This window comes from Lissotriton helveticus, chromosome 2_1 (genome assembly GCF_964261635.1).
Source record: "Lissotriton helveticus chromosome 2_1, aLisHel1.1, whole genome shotgun sequence".
Classification (NCBI taxonomy): domain Eukaryota; kingdom Metazoa; phylum Chordata; class Amphibia; order Caudata; family Salamandridae; genus Lissotriton; species Lissotriton helveticus.
The window spans coordinates 165,373,483-165,399,025 of record NC_136059.1 but is presented as its reverse complement, the minus strand read 5'-3'; positions in this window follow the sequence as shown (position 1 = coordinate 165,399,025).

Here is a 25,543-nt window from a genome sequence, read left to right as displayed (position 1 = left end):
AGAGGCACGGTCGTAGTAAAGACCGCATTGTTAAGGCATGCAATATAATCTCATGTGTGGTTGCGTCAAACAACTAGTGCAAAGGCTCGTTTGCAACATCAATGTTACCACATAAATTGCAGCAGTGCACTAAAGCAAAACAACAGTGACTCTAAAACCTGCAACTTTGCAACAATCCATCCAATAAGGGCTTGAACTGGAGGTTATCTGTCATGTATAAGCTTACAAACACTGATCTATACTACTATTATAAAGGAAGAACTTTGCACCTTTGAGGCGGGTAAACTCGGGAACCACAGCGCCAATCCACACACCCGATACACCGTTGGAATCGTCACGGTGTGTAGATGGTTATAGGCTATATAAAAACAAATTTAAAAACGTTATTTCAAAATTTACAGTAAAAAAAAAGTAGTTTGTCCGAAGTAGCGCCAGCCGCGACGTGCGTGCTCACGTCAGGAGCGCGGGGAGGAGCGGCGTCCAGGAGCCAGACGTAGAGCGGCGGACATGGCGCGGGGGAGGAGCGGTGACGTGAGGAGCAGCGGACAGGCCAGCGGCGGTGAGGTGACGAGCAGCGGCGAGGAGCGGTAAACTGAGGAGCGCGGGGGAGGAGCGGCGGCTGAGGTAAGGGGACCCATGTCGAGGCAGGCGGGAGTCGGGGCGGGGTTCGGGGCAGGCGGGGAACGGGCCGGGTGGGGACGGGCTGCTGGAGGGGCAGGCGGGGGTCGGGGCAGGCGGGGGACGGGCCCTAGCTTACTTTACTTAACGCGCTCCACTAATAGTGTGAACAGTCAAGATTGTGTAACTTCTAGCGACAAAGGGTACACACTATGGATCCACTCAATACACCACGCAACAGTTTGTGGGCCATACATAAGGAATGGTGAGGTGATCCTATGGAAGCCATGTGTTTGAGCTCCGCTTCCGTGTCGTTGCTAAGGGGACTCATGTCGGGGCAGGCGGGGGTCGGGGCAGGCGGGGGATGGGCCGGGCGGGGGCCGGGCTGCTGGAGGGGCAGGCGGGGGTTGGGGCAGGCGGAGGACGGGCCGGGCAGGGGCCAGGCTGCTGGACCATGTCGGGGTGGGCGGGCGGGGGTCAGGGAAGCCTGATTGCTCCCGGACAAGGTCGGGACGGGCTGCTAGTCTTCTTATAAAACAGGTCCAACTAAACGTATTTAAAGGGGGCTAGTAATGCGTGTGTTGTGTGTTTAGTGTAAGCCATCAATAGCACTTGTGACACAAAACACATCACCTTCCACCTCCCACACTCTGCTGCCCACATGTGTGTGTATCGCAGTCGGTGGAGTTAGCAGAGTGGAGAGGGTGAGATGGGACTCAAGCCGCTACCATCAGTCATAAACCAGGTTAGTGAATAACCAGGCCTTGCAGGTATTAGCAAGACTAGAGAAATCACAGAAGTTTAACCATTAGTCAGTAGGTTACTCAGATTGTTTCACAGGTGCAAGGTTCACACAGGGAATTCATCCCTCGGTGTACACATCCTACAGGCTCAGACAGTAACCCCTCAGGTTGGGAAGGCCTGATCGGCTCAGGCTTCAGAGCTGTTCATCAGGTGACCAGTCCTGTCAGAAGGTCTCGCGGTACCTGGATTACAAACACCATGCTGAGCCCCATTGTGACTTGGATACAAAATATTTGATGAAAGATTTGTTGGAAGGTGTGTATTTTCATGCACAACATCCTCTTTACTGGATACAAGAAATAAAAGACAAGTTTACGGGAAGTTTGGATGGAGGAGTGTGTTAACATGAAGGGGCATATTCTACAGACCAGTGGGCAGATGTACTAATATTTGGTGCAAAGCAGCACAACAAGTTGCTTCGCTGCGTCAAATGAGGAGGGCAGGAATGCACCATATCTGCGAAGATGTGGTGCGTTCCTCCTCTCCTTCTGTGCTGGTGTAATTGTGGTTGCCCAGCATCAACACAGGCACACTTGCACCAGGGTGCAAGGGTGCCAGTGTTACAGCCAGAACTGTTTTTGTACAGGAAGATGCAGCTTGCTGAACAACAACAATAATCTGAGGCTTTTTCCTCTTTCTGTTTGCAATCTGCAGCACAGATAGGAAGAGGAAGAAACCCGGGGGAGATAAACATATTTCTCCTCATTACGCCTGCTCTGGAAAGGAGTACCATTTTGACGTATTCCCATATTTCTTAGAGTTAGTATATCTAGGAATGCACCAACAATCATGGGTGGATGCCATGGTCCATGGAACTACTGCTTACTCCCCTAAAAAGTTTGCGAAACTTTATTATTTTCTTAAATGCATCCTCTGCCTTTAAAAAGAATGATTCCTTATTCAAAAGCAATCATAGGCATGGTGGACTGATGATCCAAGAGGCCACATCCCTGTGATTGCAGTGAATTGTAGTGGGTCACGACTTGAGGCCTACTGATTAATATTTATGAGGTAGTTCCAATTGTGACATACAATGATATGTTATTTTGTGAAGCAATTTATTGGTACTCGGTTCAGTTCATAAAATATGAATGTACTCCGTTATCGTCGGTGCACAAATTATGATCCTGATTTCACTGAATGCTTTTTTAGTGCATCTGGTCCTAGATTATTTGAACCGTGGCATTACACAGTCTACATGTGCAACCATTTAAGAAAGTTACTTTTTAGGTCTTGCTGAGCCAGTGCATGCACTGCTCTGCGAGACAATTAGTGTGTGGGCTTTTAAAAGTCTTACCAAACGCTTTTGGCTGGCATAAAGCGTGCGGTTACGCGCACAGTCACGAGCAGAGGCGCCATATGGCTTTCCTCTCTCATCATGGTGAGTGCACACCACTCGCCAGCCTATTTTTCACTTCAAAGCAGCCTTCCAGCCCAGTGCTTTTCTCTGGAAAGTGGAAGGGGAGCAGCATTTCCACGCCAGAAACACGCACCAACAGGTTTGAGGCGTGTGTGAATGGACGCGCATCTGTCCATTTCAGGCTGTGAGATTAATGTAGGAATTATTTCATTGTACAACAATTACTATGTTTTTCCTCTAAGAGTGGTTTCCATTCGCCTACAGCTTGTGTTCCACTGTTAGGATATTTTTAAAGTGTAGCTCACCTGTCCTCGTGGGGTGGGGCAAAGGGAAACTTTTTTTTAAAAAAAACATACCATCACATTTGTGGGAAAGTGCATGCACCTGCCCACTGCTCAGCCCGAGCTAAATTTACAGCTGATAACACTAACGCAGAGATCAAACATTGTCTGGTCCTGGTCCCAGCTGTTGATTTATGCCCCCTCCATCCCGTGCATGAACTTGGCTCAGCCCACGCGCCCTCCCTCTGCCTTAACTTGAGATTCAGACGTGTGAAAGGTCATGCACATTCTCTGGGCAGCCCTTGCGCTCGCTGATAGTAGTGGCAGTTGTAGGATCGGGTGATGCCTTGCATTGTAGCAGCTGCGTGTGCCTCCCGGTGGCCGCCATTTCTGGACTCTGTGACAGATGGCGTTCATAGATAGACTTCACATTCTTAAGGAGCTTTCCTGCTTGTCTTTGCCAGCGATTAACTCATTTGTGCCGGAGCATTCTTTAATCCCTCACAAGAATTGGCTTCATAAAGCAACCATTAGTTTGTAATCTTTGCCGTGGAGCTAAAGGGCGGAAAGGAGGTTCTTAAGTGGTCTCCTTCGCTGCCAGGGACCTGCCTAGTATTTCAACAACAGCATTGGGCATTACAGTACAGTGTTGTATATTAAAGGGAAAATTACGCCTTTTCATATCGAATAGGGTTAGTATAGATCTCCATATTGAAAAATGAACAATCAATTCATAGTCGATACATAAGGAGCAATATTGTACTTGATACCAACGCACGTGGTGCAGCCCAGCGGCGGCTACAACTATAACAAGCATTGGCATTGCCAATAGGTCTTGCCTTTGGGACCTTATAAGTGTTTAGCCATGCAACCGTTGATTTTGTTGCACCAAGGATATTGTACTGCATAACTAAATACTTGTAAGGTCCCAAAGGCGAGACCTATTGGCTATGCCAATGCTTGTTTGAATGTGGGCTCCTTTCCACTTCCATCCCCCTTTCCTCAGAAGATAAATGAGCAGTAAAGTACCTGATTTGTTGTCTGTTTTGATTCCATACTTCATCTCCTAGATTTATACAAAGCATGGTTACGTACTAATTTAGTGGGGTGAAGAGTCAACCTGCAGCCAATGTTATTAGTAATTTAATTTGTTCTTCATGCATTCATAGGATCGCTGAGCTTGGAAGCTTACCCCATCCTTAGATTAATAAACGTCTACCTCCCCTTTACCTGTACCGAAGGGTAAAAGTTCACCTACATACAATATGTAGAATTATCGATGGGCAACAGTGAATTATGGAGAGGTTTTCATAGGTGGGTTCTGCGTTGCATAATAGACAACAAGACTGAAGCTCGAGTTGTCTATGATGTCATTCAGACCCCTAGGTGTTAAACATCCCCGTAATTCGCTTTTTACCCATCTATAATTGTATGTTATGTATAGCCCCTCCCACATTATAAGCCCCTTCTTTCAACCGCTACGCAGGAGCAGAGGAGTAATGGTATAGCCATATATGACATGGTCTGTTCTCTCTGTCCCCCCTTCGTTCCAGCACCACCCTCACACAGCCCAGCCAGAGCAGCCTGGTATTCCTTTATGACATAGCAACAGTGAGTTATGAGATCTGTAAGCCACCGCTCCTACATCACAGCAGTGAGTTATCACGTTTAGAATGTGTCATTCATGCTGGTGGCTCTCAGTGAGAGCCATGCCTCTCAGGTACAGTCTCCCAAAGGTTCATTGCCACATGGACGGTAGGCTGGGGCTCTTGCAGAGTAGAATAGCGGACACCGACAGCTTGCATGTGGATTCTGGTCAGAGCAAATCACTCACCAGAAACCCACATGCAGACTGTTTGTGTCTGCTATTCCACTTAAAAAGGGTTTGATAATCAGGAAAATCAGCGTTCATCTTTAAAAAAAACAAAGTTGCTCATACGTGTTTTTTCCTGAGTATCAAACCCTCATTCCACAGGTTACATACTAGGGTTCACGTGGTGTGCGCAGCCGCGGGCCGTGGAGGGAGTTACGGTGGGGCATGGAGGCGGGGAGGGGGCGGGGCAGGGTGGAGAGGGCTAAAAACCGGCACCTGGATAATTACAGGTAAGTAAACAATTTGATTAATAAAACGAATTTCGTAGTGCGCACTGCATCGCATTTTGCGATGCAGTGCGCGCTACGAAATTCGTTTTATTATTTAAATTGTTTACTTACCTGTAATTATCCAGGTGCCGGTTTTTAGCTCTCTCCACCCTGCCCCGCCCCCTCTCCGCCTCCCTGCCCCACCGTAACTCCCTCCACGGCCCGCAGCTGGGTGTGCGCGTCGCCGGCATGCTTCCCAGGACCGTGCTTGACCATCACACTTCATAATTATTTGTCACCACAAAATTTTAGTAGTTGCATCAATAATTTCTTTCTTTTTACCCTTGTTCATCTTCTTCCTCTAGAGGGCTACCTTTACCCTTTTGTGGAGGACTTTCAGTGCGCCTCTGGTCCCGCACCCTAAAACGGTGCAGGAGGCAGGAACCATGCCCCCATGTAAATGGGAGAACACTCTCGAATGATAGCATGGCGCTGCATGTACACCAGCACTATCTGTATTACAGAAAGTGCCCCTTCCGTCATACCAAAGTTCTTGGGAGTGGGGGGGGCAGGCATTGCAATGGTTAAAATCCTACCTGGCAGGACGTCATCAGGTGGTAACACTGGCTCCTTTCACTGCCAGGAAAACATCAGTCACCCATGGGGTACCGCAGGGGTCTGCAATTAGTCCAATTTTATTTAATATTTATTTGCAGCCCTTGCTCCCCATTATAAAATCTGCCAGAGTCTGCACAGTTAATTACGCGGACGATACACAATTGGCATTCTCCTTGGAGGGTGCCAGCGCTGTATCCCTTGATCTGTTCTAGGAATGCATGCGGAAGACAGCCGATTGGCTCAGTAGGAAAACCCTACAGTTTAACGCAGGAAAGACCGAGGTGGTTTACTGCTCCTCGGGTAGGACACCTAGGCAATTCCCATCTGAATTTAGGCTGACCCCAGAGGAGGAACCACTGATTCCGGTGAGCAAAGTACGTAACCTGGGGGTGCTGATTGACAAGGACCTCCAGTTGGAATCACAGGCCAATAAGACCGCCAATGTCTGCTTTGCGTTGCTACGCATGCTGCGTAAAATTCTGCCCTTGCTGCCTAAAGAGGCTCGCCCACTGGTAGTTAGTAGGATAGTGGGTAGCAGGCTGGATTACTGCAATTCGTTGTATCTAGGGGCCCTGTTATATATTCTACAAGGGCTCCAAAGAATCCAGTCTGCGGCATGCTAAACTTGCCCTTGGGTGGCAACGTCGCTCCTCGACAACTATGGCATTGAGGGAGCTGCACTGGCTACCGGTGACGGAACGTATTCACTTCAAGTCCTTGTGTCTGGTTTTTAAAGCGATACATGAGTTAGGGCCAGTCCCTATGCAGGAAAGGTTCTCTAGGTATCAACCCCCCAGGCAGCTGCGATCATCTAGTGCCTCACTACTCACGGTGCCTAGGTTCAAACGGGCCAGGCTAGGAGGTAGAGCATTTAGTGTAGTTGGCGCTCGGCTGTGGAACGGACTTCCCCAGAGCCTTAAACAGATTAGCGCCCTGCTAGAATTTCGCAGGAACCTGAAAACCTGGCTCTTCCCCAAAGCCTAGTAGGAATCCTCTATTTAGGTAAGGGCTGATGTAACCTATTTAATCGTGATTCAGTTTTTAGTCGAAAGCTCCAGGATACCCGTGGGGTGACAGTAAGCGCTATACAAGTTTTAAATCAATCAATCAATCAATCAATCTCCGGGGCGCACAGTCCCTTTCTCCCCAGGGGCACTCTCGGCAACACAGCCCCAGGTGAGCACACAAACACACAGACTCCTGGTTTTTAACACTAAAAACTGTTCTTTATAAACCAACCTACAAACACCGATGGTAAGTAATTTGGCAATAGTCGAAACAACAAATGTATACTGGTAGCTATGTACAAAGATAGCTTTATAATAGTTGGTATATATATCTTTTTATATAGACTAGCGTTAATTAGCATTAGCTATTTACTCTGCTATGTTCAGAGATGAAATTCAGACCTCACACACCTATGTGCCAAGCCTGCACTCAGTCAAGGCTTACACAGCATACAATCTGTTGCAGACTGTGGGCCTGATTATAATCTTGGTGGATAGGATACTCCATCACAAATATGACTGATATCCCGCCCAACGTTTTCCGATCCCTTTATATCCTATGGAGATCGTAATACGGCAGACGGGATATTCATCACGTTTGTGAGTATTCCATCCGCTGAGATCTAAATAAGGCCCTGTGTCTGGGGTGAGTGCCAAAGTCTTTGGAGAGCTTTCTCAATGGTTCAAAAAATCGTCTCTGCCCAAAAACAACACACCATGCCCTATCAGGGCTGATGACCACCATAAATGATAGCAAAGAAAAAGAGGGCGATAAGGAGGGATCAGGCATTGACTCTCGAAAAATATATTTATTTTTTAAATGATACAAGGTAGTGAGATTTGGAAAACTGCACTACATGTCTGGCATTTTCGTTGTAATTATTCTACTGCTAGAATATGAGAATATCACGCAATCTGAGAATGAGTGGACGAGGCATAATGGTAAGGACAGGACGTTGCTAAGGAGTATCCGACTAGACTTTTCAGGGAAATGTTCATACAATTTTACTAAATGCTGTTGCAGTTCTCCCCTCGTGAATTTTTGGGAAAATAAATGAATTTGTGCAAAAGAGAGCACAGTCCACACACAAGCGCGTGTACACTTTCATATTTTCATAATCCACCTATATGAGGTGCTGCTGCAGGGGTCCAACCTGGTCCTTGCTTCTGAGATCCTTATGGAACAGTTAGCAAAGAGACAGGTAAGCAGGGTTGGCATGGTCCATTTGGGAAGTGCATTGGGGGCTTGTGGACCAGCAGCGTGGTGTGAGCTCTCTCTCTGTCTTTGGTCATGAGGCTGCCATGCAGCATGGCCATCTTCATTCAAAACCCTGGGTGTGATCCTCTGGCAGTATGTGATAGTTTATCTACTGCTCTATTTCTCCTTCTCTCTCTCATTCTGTGCACCACTTGCACTTTAGCAGGGCAGAATATGTGCCACCCATCCAGGCAAAAATTAACATCCCATATTGTCTGCCCAAAGGGTGGTACCCACTACTCAGCTACTGAATGTCCCTTGGTGAAACACACATGGTGGCCCTCATTGAGTACCCATTTGCAGTACTATTATTGGATATACTGTAAGAAGGTATTTCATTAGTGCTTGAAATCGGAAATATTTATACTCTCAGAGTGCCACCTGCACCTTTCTGCACGGTGTGGCATACATCCCACATCGTACAGGCACTAGGGGTGCAAATCGACGGGGCCATTACATGTGCTTCCCATGCACCCCCAAGACCAAAGGATCAACCTTTGTTGCCTCAGTGCCACCAATTTCATGGTGGTCTCTCTGCCATGAAAAGGGTGGCGGTGAGGCAACTCAAAATATGCTCGGCGGTGCCGCTGCGGCACCGACAGCATATTTGAGCCTCAGACCACTGCGAGACCGCCACAGGATACTTGATCCACAGCGGACGCAGCAGTATAGTGGCGGACCAACTGCCACTCTGTTAATACTGCGGGCGGGACCGCAATGTGGCAGCAGTCAAACCACCCCCACGAGTTAGTAATAGGGCCAAATGACCAAAGGCAGATCTTGACCAGACAAAGGCACAAACGGTATCTGTCTGATTAGAGGACTACAGCGGCTGTGAAATTCAAATTTCTCCCACTTAGAGCTGTTTTTCCCAAAACCCGTTGCTTCAGCAGGACCTCGCCCAAGGGCTACCCAGCTTCAAAAGTACTTCCTTGGATACAGCCTGACACACCACTGTAGGATTTCGACTTCTATTTCAGAGACTGTCAGAAGGTACAATCTTTGAGAAGGACGACCCGCTTGGTGTATCTGATCCATGCTCCTTTGTGATCAGCCTGATATTGTACATAGAGCGGTAACTGCAAACACAACAATGATGGACAGAATGTGGATCAATGTCACACATTCACCCCAGTCAAAAGATCTGGGCCCAAATCCATTGTTTTTCCACTCCACACCACCCTGGGTTAGACAATGGCGATATGCAAATCAGCGCTGACCCTGTTGCCCCATGGGAACAGTCCAGTCCGAACTACAAAAGCCATGTCCTTCCCAGAACGGAAACAAGCATCCGAGGACCGGCCCGGTTTCGAGGTAACACCTCTCATCAGCCCGGCTAGCTTGATTCCAGTGGTGTGGAGTGTCTGGGACTCACGTCTGAGCATCCCCAGTACACTTAGAGCGGTAACTGCAAACACAACAATGATGGACAGAATGTGGATCAATGTCACACATTCACCCCAGTCAAAAGATCTGGGCCCAAATCCATCGTTTTTCCACTCCACACCACCCTGGGTTAGACAATGGCGATATGCAAATCAGCGCTGACCCTGTTGCCCCATGGGAACAGTCCAGTCCGAACTACAAAAGCCATGTCCTTCCCAGAACGGAAACAAGCATCCGAGGACCGGCCCGGTTTCGAGGTAACACCTCTCATCAGCCCGGCTAGCTTGATTCCAGTGGTGTGGAGTGTCCAGTGGTTTGATATTGTACATAGGTCAGGGTCAACCGTGAACAGTGACTACTGCCTAAAATTTTAATTTTATTGGCACTTTTTGCCTAAAATATTTTAAAATCCATATATATGGTTGTCCCTAGTGGATTTTTGTCATTTTGCTCATTACATTGTTCTCTACTTTTGTAAATTGGATGTGGAATTTTTTATTGTGTTGTATTTTGCCATTTCAACTGTTGTATTACTGCTAAATACTTTGCACATTTTCCTATGTTTAATCTATCTGATCTGTGCCATAGCTACTAGAGGGTTGAGTCCAGGTTTAAATTGATAAAAATGTGTTTCACTCTGACAAGTTTGTGGCCTTTATTCGTTGTGGTGGACTCACATCTACCCCAAATAATAATCCACTTTCCTACAGTCAGTGCAAGAGATCCTTTCAGATGATGGAGTAATGGGGTGTTCTGATTTTTACCTTGCCTCTTTGGCTTCAAACTGAAGACTTTGGTACCAATCTTGGGGCTGTTTTCTCACAGAAACATGAAAATAGAATGCATCCCATCTTGTTCCTTAGCTAAAAACTGTTATCACATGAGAAGGCAACAGCTGTAGTTAAAATAAAGTGCCTTTGCTTCAAGCGGATGTGCCTAACGACTACAGTGGTTGACCTAGAAGCTGGGGAACCGGGTTCAAGTCTCAGCAGGGATACTTACCATCCTGTGATTCTGGGCAAATCACTTAATCCCCCTGTGCCTACCAAAAATGAATGTGTCCTTTTGTAACTTACCTGGTGCTCATGTAAAAAGCGCTCCTATACCTTTGGATCGAGTTTGTGCAATAAAAAACTGCAAAAAATAAAATAAAAATGGACTGTTGGCACACTCCGTCATTATCATAATTTCTTGATTTTTATGGCCCATGCCCCATTGATGTGTCCACCTCCCCATAAGAACAGCAACCCATGTGTCCTTCAGTGGTGTCAGCCATTTTTCTTCTCTGCCCTACACCAGCCTGGCTCCCAACAATTCCACATGCATTTCCGCTCCAGGCTTTCTACAGTAATTCCGACCAGTTGTCACAGCTTATGCCGGGAGGTGTCTCATAAGGTCAGGTGGAGCAGGTTTATAATGACCCAGAGTGAGCAGCTATTGAGCAACATGGACCGGTGGACATACCTATGCAGGAATCTGTACTCAGCATAAGATTTAATGATATGTGCTGCAGAAAAAAACCCTGACAGCCTTAACAGTGAAGGCTCAGAAAGCACTAAGTTCTACCCACCCAGCCACCTTCTTGCCTACTATGGACAGGCATGCGGGGTCCCCCCAAGACACCAACATAAGCTCCAGAGGACACAGTGTGAACTCTTGGAAACCAGGAGGAGGCAGAATTTACACTGTTTTTGTCACCTGTGATAATTACTGACGTATGACGGACGGGTGACTGACTTTGAGTCCCTGCTGCTGCCGTGCCATGGCGGTAGTTGGGGTGGCTTTTCTTTAATTGAGGCCCTGCCATGATGGAGTACGTTCACCATACGCCACCATAGCAGGACCTCAATTACCCCCCCAACTACCGCCACGGCAGGGCCTCAAAGGCTAAACCTGCAACGTACTACGTGGAGGGGTGTGGTGGCTTCCTTTGAGCACTGGCAGTACCTCTACTGGCTTACTTTCAGGCCGTGCCATGGTGGCGTACGTTGGTTTCTGGTTTGGGCACTGGGCAGTCTTATTTAAGTGAAGTCCCCGGTTGCTGGCAGGAGGAGCGGCGGGAAAATAAGCGACTAGCGACTCTGTTACATCACAAATTGGAGAAGCCCAATGCAATTCGAAATTTTCTTGAAAGCAATTAGTATATATATATCAATTAAAACTAAAGAGGGTAGAGATTTCCCCTCAATTTATACTTTGTTTTGGCAGGGCTATCTCCACAAAAAGAAATGCTAGTGATAAAAAAAATTGCCATCCGCAACAACCAATAGGGTAAAGAGGAAAGAATTAAAGTATTATATGTACAGATTTATTATGATGTTTTGTTCTTTGTATATATTTATGTATATTTGTGTATATATGTGTGTATATTTTTTTCTGTTAAAGACATTTCATATAAACATATATATAAAAAAAACGTTTGGAACTACTATTTGGTGTTGGTTTTACAAATTTATTTAAAGAACTATTGGATACGATGTATAAATCCAGGAGAGGGTTTAATTGAGTTTTTCCTCCATTAATTGCTTTGAGTAGTCATTCCAATGCATTATTGTTGTTTTCATAACTAGCGCCTTGGTTACAGCAGGAGAGTCACAGGGACTTGTTCGTCCTCCAGCAAGCATTGGAAGCTTTCCTTTGTCCCAGTACATGTAATCAATCACAGATCTGTGGTCCAGGTTTCTTCTTGGAGGTTTCTCCTTTTGGCCTCTCTGCCTCATTCCAACAGGTACTATGGTCAGGTTACAGCCCTGTGCTGGCTCACTGCAGCTAGGATTAAAATGCAAGTCAAATGTTGTCCCTAATCATGATTGCCTAATGCCGTTATTGGGCAGGGAGTCCGTGGGTAATTCTTATTTCGTTTGGCGAGGTCCTTGGCTCCTTTTGGCAAATCTGCAGAAATGTTAGCCGTTCGGCCTCCAGCTGTCTCACCTAAGCCGTTCTTTTCAAGATCCATGCAGATTGGTTAAGAGGGGAGAATGTTGTGCTGCAAAAGCAGAATTTCCTATTTGAAGCTAATGATCATTTTTAGTGTGCGAGGCAGCAAACACCACTCAATAGATTTACATCACTCTCGGCAACAGGCAGGCCCTACTCTAGAATTCTATTTCTAGGTCTGGTTACAATCCATTGAGTATTCATGAGATATTTGCACGGCAAAAAGGCTACGAAGGGTTCAACCTTTGCATATTTGGTGTTTTGGTAAAAACTTTGGTCTTATCTCACAAATCTGCAAGACACATGGCAGGGACCCTTGACCTGCCCTTCATTCCACATGCTGTGAAGTTTACTCAGGGAGGCAAAGGTGGGGACATTGTTAGGGTCAGCCCAAAAGGGGAACTTGCACTTTTAAGCTCACAGGAGTTTCCTCGCAGCTACTTCACCACACAGGGCATGAAGTTAGAACTTTACTAAAATAGATGTGATTTGTTCGGTTTAGTGAACATTCATTATGTGTTTTTAAGAAGCCTGTGTTAAAAAAGGGGTTAAAGCATTAATTGTTTGAATATTTTAGAAATGTTCATGAATTGTGCCGCCGGTGGACAGTGAGTCAATTTGTCAACAAATCTCATTGGCTGAGAAGCATCGGCCATATTAGAAATCTCTGGAGACTCCTGGGGCCACCAGGACACTTGTGGCATCACCAGGTGGGTTGAGGTCACTCACGAATGCTGCCCGCTGCTTGTCAATCATTCCTGTAAAACACACGTAGTGACATAATGGACACAGAGGGCACAGTGTCTGTGCGCTGTGTGCCCACACGCTGCAGTACATGGCAACCGGCTGTGACAGAGCCCGCTGCCTGCTGTGCAGAGGAGAGCCACCCAGCAGGTACAGGGGTATGCTCCTGACATCTGATGTGGTTAGAGGAGTCATGATTGGGGCAGGATGACCGGAAGCGGATTGTGGCTAGTATAGTAGGCGCTAGGCACTGTGCAAAGTGTGCAGGTAAAGCCACGAGCTTGGTGCTCTCTGAGCCTGGCTGCAGGGGTGAACAGTGGCTTCTGAGGGCAGGATGTGGCCAATCGCCATGCCCTTTTCTGGAAGGACAGGTAGTGGGTACAGGAAGTGGTTTTCTACAGGAAGATTTGGTAGAGGGTGCTACGAAGGCCACGGTCCACGCCAGCTCCTCCTATAATGCACAGTGGGTCCTGTGCACAAAGCCTGTGCATACAGGGCACATTCAGAAGGGAAGAACGGATTTTAAAATGTCTTAGTGCATATTGTGGTTTTTAAGGGTCAAATCACTTCTTTTGGAGCCTACATGATAAGCACTGTGACTTAACAATAGCAGTCCCGTATTGGGTTACTGTGGGTAACATTAATTATATATAAAAGTCAATAGTTGACCTGACCTTAATCAGAACTATTCGTATGTACAGTGGGTTTTATTGTCAAAGCGTTTCTTTGATCAGCAGCTGCCAGTTTGCTCCGTGACCTCCTCGTGTGTAGGTAGCCACCCCACCCCGCCCCCTTCAGCAGCTCATTGCATGACTTTTTTGTTTTTTTTATTTTGTTCACGCAACTTGTTGCTGTAAGTTCATTTTTTGGACTTGTTTTGTTCAGGGCCAGGGTCTGGGCCAGGCACGTTCGATCCTGCAGAGATTTTCTTCTGGGCTTGGCACTGACAGGCACAGGCAACCCTGGCTTGTAGTAGTTGGCAGATATCCTTCCCTGCCAGAAACTGGAATTAGTAAGAGTAGGAAGGAACACTTAGCGATGTGTGTACAGATGCCAGCATTTGGGAATAGTGAAGTGGGGAATGGTGGAGTCTGGAAAAAATAACAGGAGAATTAATCTTCCCACTAATTAAAAAGTTACAATAAAGCATTTTAGAAAAAACAATCTGTCACTACATCATGTGTAGTAATGTTACATTTGTTTGAATTTCATGTGTCCCTGTGTCTAATGATCAGTTTTCTTTGCAATATATTTTTGTGGAACACTTAACAGTATGTGATGTTTAAATATGTACACATGCGCAAATATTTAGCTGTGCTTTAAAATGCTATACTTGGATCCCGTGTTTGCATCAATTTGCAGTAAATATGTGGTGTAAAAGCCACCATTTGAATCCATTTTTTTTAAAAGTTTCTTGTGGGGGGAAAACACCCCAGCACCCTCCTTTTGCAGTTTGGGCTCTCTCGCTTCCCTCGCTCATAATACTGGGATGCAATTTTTGCCTCTCCACTTTCAAAATACACCAGCCACCACTGCTTGCTGCACACTGCATGGAGATCATGCAGCAGCTGTGTGCTAAAAAACATGCTTTGTTCTAGCTATGAAAAAAAATAACTTGCAAATTGCAATAGGAAAACACGCCCAACTTAGAAATAGATCAGGCGCATGATTGGAACACGGGAGAGCAAACGGCAACCACGCACTGGAAATTAAGTCTTATTTTCCACAATCTGTACCTGAGGTGCTGCTTCCTTCTTCTCGACAAGGACTTCCAGAACATGGAAAGAAACTACACACTCCTCCCAGGCCTGCTATACATTTACTTACTTAAAGGGCCAACGCTGCACAGAACTTTTCCCAGCAAAGACAGTTTCATAGCTCCCAAGAGCCTTGCCCTTCCGGGGCTCAATGGCTGCCAAGTAGCTCCACGCGGCTGCAGGCAGTGGCCGCAGTAAGACTGGAGTCGATGACTCGCACCGGCCCGCAGCATTCTGAAACAGGCTACTCAGTGCTGGGCTGCAGTGCAGACCCCACCCGCGGTCAGGATCATCAGACTTGCTTTGCACAGTGCGGCCCGGCTGTGCTCACTGACAATCTTTAGGTTTAAGCTACTGCCTCTCCTTGCATCATGGGCAGCACTAGCCTGGCCTGACTATGGGTGTGACTAACACAGAGTGCCTCCTCTCCCACTCCTGGCCGTGTCTCAGTAGTCACCATTGGACTTTTAGACATCACATCAGTGAATTCTATGCCGTGGGTGAACATAAACTTCTTGTTACATTGTAGCTGCTGCTTAAGCCAGCCCAGAGCAAGCTGAGCCAGCCACCCCCAAGCTTGCTGCAAGCAAAGCTGACAGCGTGCTGCAGCCAGCTTTCTGATAGTCGTGCTAAGAGCGCTAAGCATGAGCTGATCAGGTGCTATAAAAATGCTTGACTTTTCATTTCAGTGAGCTGATGCGGACCAGCACACTGAAATGCATTATTCTAAAACCTGATGAGTGGTAAGCGCTTTTACACCCCTGAAATGTTAGAATGGAATATACATGAGTGCATGTGTTGGGGACACTGAGCCAGTGTGAAGGAATAATTGTGTCACTGACAGACTATGTTTTAAGTAGGTAAGTGTGCATCTGCCAGCCCAGGAAATGCTCCGAGCCAGTTTTGTAGCGTTCAACCTGGTTGGGATTTCTACAATTATCTAGGCGCTGTTATCACCAAAGGTCTCTCGCTGCCCAACTAGAGAGACCCTGGGAGCGCGGGTGAGTCTGCCTTCTTCTGATATGAGGAATATGATGGGTTTAGTCACACCCAGGCAGTGCCCTGATGGACGCTCCTTTCTCCAATCCATACAAGAACAGTTATTAGAAAAGGAAGTGGCTCCAAAGCCTTCTAGGGTAGTGAGGGTGAGGATGATGTCATACCCAACCAGATCCCTGATGGATGCTCCTTTCTCTCTCATCTATGGAACAGAACCCAACCAGATCCCTGATGGATGCTCCTTTTTCTCTCATCTATGGAACAGAGCCTTGAACCAACCATTCCTAAGAAGTTCATCTGAACCTGGGAACAATGAACGTCAGTTTCTTACATACTGGAATCCTCCTTCAGGGCAGGCCATGAAGACAAACACCCTGAACAGGAGCACACATACAGAATTATGATATAATTTGAAAGTTACCTGATTTTCTTCATCATAATAAGTAAGGCTCCCAGTTTTATGGATTTGTAAAGGTAGATACATACAGAAAACAATATGTTTTCTGTCTGAATATATTTTTTTAAGTAGATAAATACAGAAAATTGGGTTTCTTTTTAGTGACTTTCAATTTTGTCTTTCATGAATTAAGGGCCAACAACTAAGCAGATGGACAACATGGGAAATTAAAAAACAGGATGCAATTTCCTACAATAATGTCAACATTTGTGGTATAATGCAAACATTTACCAGCGGATGTATTGTTATGTAATATTTGGCTGCATAAATAGCTATAACTCAACAGATATCAAAGTGCATGTCTATCAGTTAAATAAATATGGAAATGTACAGTATTACAACGTCATTTATCCGCAAAACACAATATAAATATGGATAAATATAGATAAAGTGGGCAAAAAGCAAAAATGGATAAATACAGACGGAAAGGTTAAAAAAATACACACCATAAAACCGGTAGCCCTAATAATAATCCAAAAATTTTATAAAACATTCTCCATGAATGTACTCTGTGTTTCCCCTTCCTCAATGCAACGTGTTACTATACATTTACTGGGCATCTCAAACACGGGCTACTCCCCTCAGTTATGAAGCTTTCTCTGCAGGTCGACGGTACTCCCATTGGACAGTGTCAACCGTTCTCAGCAGAGCACAGCATAGCAGTGGCAATGATCCTCTGCAGGTATCCCATGCTTTCATTGGACCATAGGAATTGAATCATCAATAAAAACACTACGATAAAATGAAGTCCTCTATATACAGGATTTATAGACCTGTCCATGGCCTTTGATTCCGTGAACAGAACCAAACTGTGGCTAATGTTACTGGAGTATGGTGTTGAGGTTCCCTTAATTAATTTTTGTATAGTGTTCATGCGGCCCTAAATGCAAAGTTGAGCATTAGCCCTGAAGGAGATATATCTCCAGAGTTTTGCTTAAAGTGCGGTGTGCGCCAAGGGTGTGTATTGGCCCCTTTCCTTTTTACCTTATATATAAATGGTCTCTGCCCCCACCTGATCTCCAGCCATGTTGATACCCCCAGAATTGCGGGCGTTCAGGTACCTGCATTGCTATACGCAGACAACGTGATCTTACTGACCCGTACCCCTCACATTCTATGTATACTAGTGGACCGCTTTGTTCTTTTCATAAGTAACCTTGATTTGACAACTAATTATGGGTAGATCACACATCATGGCATGTGGGCCTGGTACAAAAAAAAACTCTAAACAGACTTATTATTAAGGGTCAACCTCTGAATTGCGTTAGAAAATTTAGTTACCTGGGAATCATTTTTAACTGCCGAAGCGATTGGCTCTCCCAGGTGACTTCTTGTCGTCTGATGCTTAGCAGATCGCCAGGAGTGTTTTTTAATCTTTATAGTACTTGACTTAAAGGCACCATATCACAAAGTTTACAATGCCCAATGCATTCCGGGGGCTTGTACGGGGCAGGGATCTGAGACTATCAAAATGTTTCTTCACTCCAGTCTGAGGAAAACCATATCTGTCAGAGGTTTGTATACCTCCCCCTGACCACCTCTAGTTATATGGCTCACACTGGGCTACACCAGCAATATATCACGGATAGGGTTCACTTGGCCCCACTATTTCTTTGGATTAGTGTTTGGGTCATTCCTCATGCCAAGCTTAGTAGAGACATCATTCTGGACTGTCTCAGCCTGGGTAACAGCTGTGCTATACCATGGCTGAGTTACATATTCAATTCAATTCATTGTTATTCGATTCACAAGGTGTATCATAAAAGAACACATATAACAGCAGAATATTTAAAAATAACCAGAAATATAAATCTTTTTAAAAACAATCACAATTTATGATAATGCAAACCCTCTTTTTCTTCTAGTTAATACAGCCCTACGAAACCTTGCTAGTGCCACACATGTAAACAAATTGGGAAGCAATTGCAAATATAAAAACACCAGTCTACATTGCTTGAAGTTTACAGATTTCAGTATAGGGACAATAAAAGATCTCCTTAGATCAGTGTATAATTTACAGAAGAACAGGATGTAAATTAAATCATTGATTGATTGTACAAGTTATCACAGGGACACAACATTAATTCCTTTGACCAATTATTAACACTTGGAAACGTCGTCAAGCGGTAAAATATATCTAATCTAAAACGCGTTAAAGCAAATCTATCTTGTGCATTTAAAACATTAAAAAGATATAGTTGCATTAAGCAAGTAGTTAAAACCATTTGGTTATGATGAACTGAAGATTTACGTAATTCCACTGATAGTCTCAGTTCTTCTAGGTGGTTTAGACACTCTGATTTAAGTGCTTTCCTTGTAATATTATTCAGAGAGACCAGTTGTTCATAAAATTCTGGGTGGCTGATCCGTACCATGAAGTTCTTTATGTACTTTAGCCATGGAACATTTAATGAATGATCAGAGTCACAGCAGTCCTTTACAAAAGTATGATTACATTCCAAGTGATCTGTAGTCCAGATCTTGTGCCAAAGGAGGACTGGCTGTATTCTTAACAAATCTGTTAGATAGGCGGCATTCAGTTCAGAATGGCACACAAAATGTGAACAGCTAGAAGGAAGCGCCAGAAGGTTTTCAAAGAAAGCATTTTCAATTACCTGTAGTGGTTCCAGATTTACATTGCCCCATAACTCAAAGGAATATATAGCAATGGTTCTACATTTTGCATTATAAATCTTTAGCATTTCTTTTGGTTGTTTGCAGCCTATTTTCATTGCAAAGTTACACTAGGCCACAGGCCCAGACTGGCCGTTAAGGGCACCGGGCCATCCCCCGGTGGGCCGCATGGGTGAGGGCCGGTTTTGGGCCCCTGGGGGCCTTTTTTGTTACAGGGCCAAAACGGCCCTGTAACAAAATCGGCTGAAAACCGTCCCTGGAAAAGAGCGCGGTCACACCCCCACGCCCCCCTCAGGAAGGGGGGGGGCGGCCAAGCACTTTGCCAGGGTCAGTTTTGGTTCCCAGTCCGGCCCTGCTAGGATCTAATAAATTGCATTTTTTTTTATTTAATGGCACTTTTCCAGTTCCCCTCGCAGAAAAATAAGATACCCTGATATGTAAAAGTGGGAGTTAGTGGAATTACATCTTACCCCACACAAATATTGCGCATTTTAGTGGAGCTTCTGCCTACCTTCATAACGAAAGTTTTGCTTAAATTGAGTCTCCGCCCCAGATATTCCATAAAGTGCACAAAGTTATCAAGAAGTTGCTGCAGGGCCAGTGGAGTACGCACCATGAGTACTGCGTCATCTACATTAAGCAGGACGGGTATTGGGCATTGTTTAATTTGTGGCAAATCCAAAAGTAAGTTGGCAAGGGTATCACCTAGGTTATTGGTGTACAGATTGAATAAAAATGGTGCGAGCACGCACCCTTGGCAAACTCCTTTGTCAATATTAAAAGAACGGCTACGTTCGCCCTTTATACCAAAACAAACCCCGGCACAACTTGTAGAATATAAATATCTCAGAAAGCTAATGATTGTAGGCTTAATTCCCATTGATTTCATATGGACCAAAGTGTATCATGGATTACTGAAACAAAAGCAGTCGAAAGATCGACAAAAAACAAGAACAAATTACCTCCTTTAATGCGGGCTTAATTGCACATGATCGGGTTTAATTTAATGGCTAGATCCATAGTCCCTGATCCTTTTCGGAATCCATATTGTAAATCAGAAATTACGTTTTTAATATCCGCCCAGCTTTGCAATCTATTTAGGATTATGTGGCCCACAGCCTTTACCAGGGAGTCTAGCAAAGAGATGGGTCTATAATTTGCAGGGCAGTTACGGTCGCCTTTTTTAAATATTGGAACAATATGGGACTGAGACCATGAGGGGGGAAACATCATTCTTGACTGTCTCAGCCTGAGTAACAGCTGTGCTATGCCATGGCTGAGTTACATGTTAAGTTCATTAAAGGCCCTGGGGTTGTCTTCTCTTTTTTCCTCCTCAATGATTCTAAAGAAAGAAGTCAAACTGCGGGTTAAGCAATTATATCTGCAGTTGTGTGAAGATAGCAGACTTTCAGTCGAGTTAACGAAATGCACAGTGCTGTTGTATTATAGGTCACTTGCCTCTGCTGAGCCTGCTTGTTATCTTTCTCTTGATTTATCTTACTGGGAGAGATCTCTGCCTTTCCACTTCAGAACTAATACCATATGGAGGCTTTTGTGTTTTGCTAGTCCTCATGCTGCTTCAGGGAGCTCTGTCCCCCCCAGTCCCTGTGATGGTGTTATAAATGAGGTCTCTAGTTGGCAGTGGGTTCCAATTGTCCAAGTAGGGGTATTACACAGCTAAGATAACCCCTGGGTAGCTTGGCATGAGCAGTTAGCCTTATCTCAGTGGCAATGTGTAAATCATTTGTACATAGCAATACAAAAGGGGATGATGGACGGAGCGTTTGAGCAAATCAAACACTCACCCCCAGTCAACTGATCTGGGTTTAATCCATCACCATTCTTTAGCTCACTCGGCCACCCTAGTTCAGACATGGCTATATGTAAATCAGTCTGACCCTGTGCCTCATGGGAACAGTCCAGCCCGAACTGCCAAGCCATGTCTTCCATGGACCGGAAACAAGCATCCTGGGACCGGTTTCGGATTCATAATCCTCATCAGCCAGGCTATCTTGAATCCAGTGGCCAAGTGAGCAAGGGACTCACGTCTGAGCATACCCTGCCACACTTAGGGCGAACAAAGCAATACAAAAGGGGATGATGGACGGAGCGTTTGAGCAAATCAAACACTCACCCCCCAGTCAACTGATCTGGGTTTAATCCATCACCATTCTTTAGCTCACTCGGCCACCCCAGTTCAGACATGGCTATATGCAAATCAGTCTGACCCTGTGCCTCATGGGAACAGTCCAGCCCGAACTGCCAAGCCATGTCTTCCCTGGACCGGAAACAAGCATCCTGGGACCAGTTTCGGATTCATAATCCTCATCAGCCAGGCTATCTTCAATCCAGTGGCCAAGTGAAATGCCAGAAACCGGTCCTCAGAAGCTTGCTTCCGGTCCAGGGAAGGCATGGCTTGGCAGTGTAGTACTGAAAATTCTGGACTCGTGTAATGTGTCTGCACTCGAGAATAAAACTTCATCGTAAATTGACGAATTTAGTACCAAAAGACCAAGAATGACGAGTACGTCCTGTACAGGTATTTTCAGCATATTCGAGTGACGATTTCACCTCGAAATCGTCACTCTCGTTCAGAACCCTCGGCTTCCATTTTGTGTATGGCAGCCATTTTGTGAGTTGCCCTTTACATAGGCTTATAAACCAGCTGGATTCGACCCCAGAAGGACACGTACACCTTGATCGACTTTTCCTTGACCTATGCCAGTTGGAACCATTGCCCCAGGCCGGACCTGTTAGGTCAGTTCCTCTCCAGTGGCCAAGCAAGATAGCACCAGGGCTCAGCCGGCCATAAACCTCCTCATTGCGCACACACCTGCCGTATCTTGCTCACATCTGTCTTTACTCTTTTGCTTCACTTAACTTTATGATGGGGAGGTGCCCGTTTTTATTGGGGTACACCGATATCTGATGAAGGGTCAGGCCTCACCAGGTGATTTGTTATGGCCGGGCTAAATGAAATATGGACATGTCATCATGACTCTGCCTTTCTTTTGTCTAAGAAGTTATGTCAATGATCTACCCTAAAACCAGGTATGTTTGCCTGAAGCTTAATATTCTGTATAAGAAGAGAAGCCTGATTTTGTAAATTGCGACAGTCTCCTGAGAACATACTCCCTGTGTGTTGTACTTCTAGGACGCTTGTTACCTTGGTTGCAACCAATAAATCGATCCTTGACTTCACCTAGAAGACTCTGAGTTTCTGTGGTCTGAATCAGGAAAAGGACTCGAGGTCTTTGGGTGTGTATTCCCTGACACCGCTGGGTTACCGGTTAAGTACCAGTTCTGAAAAACCCAGTACCTCAGTTGGCGCCCAACGTTTGGGGCGATTCCAGTCCAGCCAGAGGTTCGTGAGGAGCTTCGTGTGAAAATTCTGGAGGAAGGCCTGCCACTTCATCGACCCCTGCATGTCGACGTGGTCCGAAAGTCTTTGCTGCGAGGTTCCCCGCTTCCCGACGGCTACGAAGGTCTGCTGCCCTGGCTATCGCCCTGATTTGGACCCTTAAAGTTTGGTAGAGCAAAACACTGAGACAAGTCTTCTGGTGACGTCATCGATATCTCAGTTAAGTATAAGTGGAGCGTCTCCCAGTCCTTAGTTGATCTTAGTTTTGGTATCCTTGGGATAAAAAGTTTTGTGTTGGTACTTGCAAGCACCAAAACCGAAGGACTCGTGTATTCACGAGAAATATCGTAATCGATAAACCTTTGAAGTTTGGAACTAGACTAGAGAGTGAAGATGCCTGGTCTTAGATTTGGAAATTTGTTTTGTCTTGGCAGTAATAATAGGGACTCCCGATTGGAGGACTCATGTCCGGTTCCTTCGGTTGGAACTCCAACCTACGAGTTATATGTGAAACATGGGGTAGGCCCCATCACATACAATGAAGTGTGGATTAAATACACCAGGAAAGATGGTGTTTTAAAATGGCCCCAACATGGTAGCTTCGACACGGATATTCTAGATAACCTCGAAGTTAAACTTTTCAAGAAGAAAGCCCGGCCGGCAATGTTTGACTCTTTTCGCCTATGGCGTAAGGAGGCCAGACAAAAAGAAATTAAATTAGAGAAGAAAAATAAGAGAGAAGGGAATATTTCAGTAATGAAAGCTGCTATGCAGTTTAAAGACAATGAAGAAGAACAGATGAGTGAGCAGTTGCACAGGCAACGTAAAATGGCGATAGATAAATGCTATCCAGTTTTGCCGCGTCCCAAGAAGGATGCAGCAAAAGACCTTAAGGAAGACCCGTTAATGGGCCATTTGTTAAGTTCACCACCCCCCTATGCACAAACAGCCACGGCGCCTCCGCAACCGTTAGTTGCGCCGCCCATGGTTGTTATGCCTGCTCCTCTACAGCACCCACCAGCTGCTCTTCAGCTGGCTTCCGCTCCTCCGGTGCAGCCTCCTCAAGGCACACCGACTACATCTACTTCGATTATGCCTTCTACGACTTCGCCTAGTGCACCTTCGATTTCTCATAATGCTCCCTCTGCTATTGCCTCTACTTCAGCCTTATCTCACCCTGTTTTTCCACCCGTTCTCCCTTCAGTTTCTCCTTCTGTTCGACAGAGAATGGCCAGCACTGTAACTAATATTTTCTCACCTCTTTTCGGGTCGCCTACTACGACCCCTAACACGGAACGAAGACAGTTGCGAAGTCAACTGCCTGACTACCAAGAGAGAAATATATTGAATCGTTTAGCTCATAAATGGATTATGGATACTGTAAAATATGACCTTGAATCTGTCATGAAAGTTTTCCTTCAGTGGGAAGCACCGACACAGAGATATGTTTTTGAACAAATGTGTGTTTTCCTCTGTGACGATTTGGAAGACAATGATTTAGAATGCAACCCGCAGGAGTTGTGTCGTGTACGGTTCAAGTTTGGGAAAGGAATGATCGTACGTCCCGATGTCCAAAAAGCGGTTGAGATATTGTTGTCTTATCGGAGTAAAGGGAACACTTCTGGTTCGCAATCTGAGCGCGATACACCTAGGAAAAAGGCGCGACAGTATCCCATGAGAGAAGTTCCCCCTCAATGGAGAGAGGGTGACGCAACGGCTAATCCACCTATTCTGCCACACTTTCAGCGTGTGTGGGTACATGTCCCATGGAAGCGAGCTGAAGTTTTAGCACTTAAACAGACATTACCTGATCCGCGTAAAAACCCTGCAGGATATTACAAAGAGTTGTCGCAGACTGCTGGGTCATGTGTAATGAATTTAGCCGATATCGAAATGTTATTTGGGAACGTTGTTCCACAGCCTTTATGGGGAAAGATTCGTCACACGGATCATGATCAGGAATTAGGTGACTCATGGGCTAACATTACTGCGACAGATGCCCTACAAGTAGGTGGCGCTAAGCGTGAACCTTTGATAGCAGAACTGCCTGGTAAAATAATTGATTATATGAAAAAGATAATGCCTGAAATACGCGTGAATTGGGATAAACTGTCTGCATGTAAACAAAAGAAAGATGAAACGGTGTCTGATTTCTTCACCAGATTTGAAGAAACTTTTGTCGACCACAGTGGTCAAGATATGAGCACAGAAGGCGGTCAGAGACTGTTCGTCGATAAATTCGTGCACCATTTGCTTCCTGAGTTGTGCAAAAAGTTAAAGGACTCGGAAAGTTCTTGGGCAGTCTCGTCTTCGGCACAGATATTAGCTACAGCACAGTATTACGAAAATCGAGACAAAGACGAGAAAGATAAAGTAGAAAAGAAAACGAAAGAGTTGAAAACGAAGGTCTTGTTACAGCAAGCATATCCACCACGTGGTGGTGGCGGTCAAAATAATAACGGTCAGAATAATTACCAGAGTAATTTGCAGCAGCCTCAACAATATCAGAGGAACTCGCAAAGGATCGAGTATTGTCAACCACGTGTTTCTGTAGGTCCCAACCAATGTTCGTATTGCAAGGAGGAAGGTCATTTTAAATATAGTTGCCCTATCCTACTACAGTGCGCGAATGGCGCTTCTGGTGTAAGAGGTCGAGGTGCTCAGCAAGCGCCTAGAGAAAGAGGACACGGGAATGCCCCCGGAACGAACGTCCCCTTCCACCTCAAAATTCCATGAACAAGTTTGATCAGCAGAATAACACATCTGGTAGGACAGCTCAGTACTATACAAGTGATTACTATACAGAAAAAGTGAGAATTGGGAGAGTAATGATTGCTAGGACAGCCATAGACAAAGAGAGGGAGTTTTTTCAGTTCCAGTAGATCAGAGCGGACCATACGTTGAGGTGATTACATCAGGTGTGTCAGAACCTTTTCTGTTGGATACTGGTGCTACGAAGAGTTCCATTAAGCACTCAAAACTCCCTGGCGCACCTTTGTCTGGTGAAACGAATGTATCAGTAGGTTTTTCTGGCGCCCCGGTTAGAAATCCAATTTCTGACCCTTTGACTCTTTCTGTTGGTCCCCGTGAATTAGAAGCACCCCTTATTCTGACAACAGGCTGTGGTGAAAATTTGTTGGGATTGGATCTGTTAAAAAGATTGTATGCGACTTTGTACTGTTCTCCCTCGGGAGTGCAACTCACTTTAGGTAAGAAAGTGGTTTCTGCCATGTATTTGTC